This window comes from Pongo pygmaeus, chromosome 17 (genome assembly GCF_028885625.2).
Source record: "Pongo pygmaeus isolate AG05252 chromosome 17, NHGRI_mPonPyg2-v2.0_pri, whole genome shotgun sequence".
Classification (NCBI taxonomy): domain Eukaryota; kingdom Metazoa; phylum Chordata; class Mammalia; order Primates; family Hominidae; genus Pongo; species Pongo pygmaeus.
In genome coordinates this window covers 56,359,325-56,363,986 of record NC_072390.2, presented here as the reverse complement: position 1 = coordinate 56,363,986, position 4,662 = coordinate 56,359,325, and the positions used below count along the sequence as shown (strand labels likewise).

The window sequence follows — 4,662 nt, the reverse complement described above, 5'->3', positions numbered from 1 at the left end:
AAAATCCTACAAATGATAAAAAAGACCAAGATGACAGGTGCACTGAAAATGGTCGTATTTTTTCCTCTCACTTTGAGTTGAACTATAGCTAATAATGATACTGACTCATACTTTGAACATCTCTTGGTGTCTTTCATGTGGAGAGTTCAAAGCCCTTTATGAATAATAAATAATTAGGTCTCACAAAAGTCCTTAAAGTACGAGTGTGAGAATGACACTGTACCCATTTCACAGTTGAATGATGGAGCTCCAGGCCAGGAGCTGGCCATGGAAACACAATCTTCTCTGTGGTCTCTGCTCTTGACTTATTTATCTCACTTTCAGGGTCTCTCAAACTCCCACACACTCCTAGAAGTCAGTCTCCATATTTTCACTTCTATCTCATGCTAAACTCACTGACTTAAGCACCCTTCGTTGATCTTCCATTTTCTATTTCTATCACTCGTTTTTGCTTGCTTCTAGGCTCATGTAATCAGAGTCTCTGCTGCTTTGTGAGAATTACTACGTCTCTGGTTTACCTTGCACCTGACAAAATAGAATAGGGCTTCTATTCCCTTTTAAAAAACAGTTAAGGAAGAAGTGTTTCTTGGTTCCCTAGTATGCCTGCAGCAGCGGCCTGAGCACAGCAAGAGCTCCAGAAAGAGCAAAAGACACAGATCCTTCCTTGGAAAAGCTGTAGGGAGGTGAGGAGATAGATCTGACACACAGGGTATAGCAAAGAACAACACCAAATCCTGTATCAAATAATTCATCCTGTGTTACCAAATACTAGGAATACAAGAATTCAGAAGAAAAGGCTGAAAAGTCAGACACTTCCAGGAGGTTGGGTTTGGTTGAGATTTTGAAGATTGGGTGAGGAAATGATTTAGGAGACAGTGGTGTTCCAGGTCCAGGGCGAAAGGCACCCTGGGGAGGAGGCACCTAGTGTGTTAGGGGATAATAATACATAAAATTAGAGAACATCTCTCCAGAGCATGAAGCACAGGCTCTTGCACGTATTAGAACTGAAGGAAATGGGGTGTGTGATGGACATGTACTGGGAGTACAGGGTACAGAGCTCAGCACAGCCTCTTTACAGGGATGGGAAACTCAACCTAGAAACATGTGAAGAAGAGATTTTCTTCCTGTCAAGCAAATTCATGATAGCATTCATTTAATGAAATTCTTTTTTTCTCAAAAATTATAATTCACATTTAATTACAAGTTATGGTTTTTCATTACCTTTTTACAAAATGGTCAATATAGTCTTTAAAAGATGTAAAAAATTATTTTTTTCATTTAGATAAGCATTTAAAAATATAGGGTAACACTACAAAGCAGTGTAACAGATTTTCTGTCACTTGTAAACGGGATTAGAACTCAATCCCCAGAATTCCAGAACTGTTGTGGAGATATGGTAATTTTAATTTATAAGCAGGATAAACTGCATTCAACAAGGAGTCAAAGGCGTTGGGTTTTAGTCACCTTCTTGCATGTTATGATCTTGAACAAGTCCGTCAACTCCTGGATATCAGAAGCCCCACCAGAGAATGAAAGGTGTTAAATCAGTTCACTTTGAATATTCTTTCCAGCCCTGTTATTTTATAATGCCATGAAATCAGAGTAACATGCTCCAGGCTGTTTGGGATCAGGGATTTTAGAACCTGTGTTCAACATATATTACTTTTTAAATGTCTACTTTTTGGAGTCTTATTCAAATATATATATATATATTTGAATGTGCTTGTAACAGCCTATTCATCATTAGCAATAAAAGTTTCTCAAGGATGTATTTTCCATTCCTTGCTTTGTTTTTCAGCTTTCTTTTTAAATTTCCTCAAGATTTCTTCTGCAGTTGTGGAGGCCAAAAGCTTCACTCCCTTTTCAGTGGTGTACCACCCTTATCCAAAACCACATCACTCTTCCTGAGTTCTAAGACCTTGGACAGATAAGCTACAAACCTCAGCATTATCCTCCCCCACTGATGGAGGTGCTGCAATAGCCTCATTTACCGACTCTACTGTCAAATCTGTTACAGTATTTTGTTTGGAGCCAGGTTTGGCTTGGATGGCTATGGTGACACAACCTATAGGAACAACTGCCACAGGACCTAAGGGAGGAAGTGGTCTCTCTGGTTCCTTGATCTGGCTTTTACCCTAGGTCATCGCATCAGATTTCTTGGCATCTTGGTTCCAAGAGGGAGCCGAGTAAGAGTCCCGAGTACTCAGTGCTGCCCTGAGCTGCTTCAGCCTGCTGCCAAGCCCCAGCATCCCCGCCTGGGGAGGCCTTAATGAAATTCTTTATTCTCATTTTATTTTTACTTCAATCTTCTGTGGGGAATCTTGAAGTATGTTCTACATTTCTGGAGGCAGAGGCTCTGCTATATGTCAGTATCCAGATCATAGAGCAGTCTAGAGGACGGTGCATGTGTAAAGCAGTTATTAGGAGCAAGGGAATGTTCCCTGTCCAGGGCTCTGCTCAGTGCTGGCTTCTGGGAGGAACTGAGCTTGGTTATGGGTTGACAGAGAGCAGGAAAGAGGTCTTGAGAGGAAAGGAATGAGGACATGCAATGTAGCAACAGGAGGTAGTTGTGGGAAGGAAGGTTAACAGAACCACCTTTACAGCACGGTGAATGTGAGAACAGTAAGCAATGAACTGGAAGACATCCGGGAAGGGCTGGGGACCCAGCTAGAGAGTTTAAAGCAGGCAGAACCTGCGGGGGGAAGGGGAAGGCCAGTCAGCAATATCCTCATACGTTACACTAACCAGCACTTTGCCGTTCTCAGAAACTTTTTCTATCTACGTTAATTCATTTGATCCTTATGACATCCTTGGGTTTTATTACCCATTTTACAAAGGAGAAATATGAAAAATGCAGAGTTTAGGGTTTTCCCAAAGATAATATTTTTGTTTGTTTGTTTGTTTTTATAAGCCTATTTTATTTATCGAATCTATTCACACAGGTAGCATATGCAAAATGGTGTCAGTTACTTTAAACATATGAAGTGGGCAGCTCCACAGAGTAGTATTTTAATATAAATCTTTAGAGTTCTATAACTGCTTTTAATTTAATAGCATTGTTCTCTTTATAAAAATAATTCATGCGTAGTATAGAAAATCTGAAAAATAATGAGGCCTAAGGAAGAGTATAAAAATCATCACATTTCTCATGCTATTTCTTTATAATACATATTACTATTTTGGAATATATTCATTTGGTCTTTTCTCTATTCAAATGGATTTTTTTCAAAGAAGTATATCTCACCATACTTGAATAATATCTTTCTTTTCTCTTTATGAATTGCATGTATGTTATATGCATTAAATTCTTCTCTTACATTATTTTTATTTTTTTCTTTTTATTATTATTATTATTATTATTATACTTTAGGCTCTATGGTACATGTGCGCAATGTGCAGGTAAGTTACATATGTATACATGTGCCATGCTGGTGCGCTGCACCCACCAACTCATCATCTAGCATTAGGTATATCTCCCAATGCTATCCCTCCCCCCTCCCCCCACCCCACAACAGTCCCCGAAGTGTGATGTTCCCCTTCCTGTGTCCATGCGTTCTCATTGTTCAATTCCCACCTATGAGTGAGAATATGCGGTGTTTGGTTTTTTGTTCTTGCGATAGTTTACTGAGAATGATGATTTCCAATTTCATCCATGTCCCTACAAAGGACGTGAACTCATCATTTTTATGGCTGCATAGTATTCCATGCTGTATATGTGCCACATTTTCTTAATCCAGTCTATCATTGTTGGACATTTGGGTTGGTTCCAAGTCTTTGCTATTGTGAATAATGCCGCAATAAACATACGTGTGCATGTGTCTTTATAGCAGCATGATTTATAGTCCTTTGGGTATATACCCAGTAATGGGATGGCTGGGTCAATAATAATATTGTTATCTAATGGCAATTTAGGTCTAGAATCTGAGACTTATGTCTCTTAACTCAAGGCCTTTCCCGCTAGCATCAAGCAACATGGGGCGGGGGAAGATACCGGACCAGTTGTGAGGAGATGACATTTCTCTTTCTGACTCTGGGAACAAGCAGCCGCCAAGAACCCACCAGGCGTAGCTTGTAGTCTAGGCTCTGTCGGCTGGTGTCTCTGGCTGAGCTAGAATTTTAACAATGTTTCCCTGTTAGACAGGAAACTTAGTGCAGGGCCATGCACACAGTAGGTGTTCCATAAATATTTGTTGATGCTGTGGATGCAGTACAACTGGTTCACAGCAGGCCCATCACACCTAATCGCTTCAGAAAGGACTGGGAGGAGACGGAAAATAAAAATCTCATCAATAATAGAATATGTTGTTTTTCCTTCTCTTCCCAGGGAGACTTTGGTTTCTCCGTTGTATTTCCAGTATTTTAAGATGGGAATAATTTTCACAGTGGCAGGTACAGCTGGTGAGATGCTGTTTTAATACGAAGGAAAATGCTAGAAAAGAATTTTAGAATATTAAGAAGGGATTTGGTTTCTGACAGAAATATTAGCTGTAAAGGCCGGTATGATGATTTTAGAGAAATTTAATTAAAATTTAATCTTCTTTCTAATTAAAGTTTCCTTTAATTAAACTTAAATTTGCTTTAATTGGAGGAATTTAAAGGGTATTATCTTTTGAGTGTCAATCATTTTGAAAGAAAACAGTTACGCTGCTTTGTCTAGTTTAA

At 39.2% G+C, this 4,662-nt stretch overlaps 1 pseudogene; it reads right to left on the bottom strand.

The window, feature by feature from the left end:
• Nucleotides 1-1,407: 1,407 nt before the first annotated feature.
• LOC129019119 (UPF0235 protein C15orf40 homolog) lies at nucleotides 1,408-2,249 on the bottom strand (annotated as a pseudogene).
• Between the last annotated feature and the right edge of the window lie 2,413 nt (nucleotides 2,250-4,662).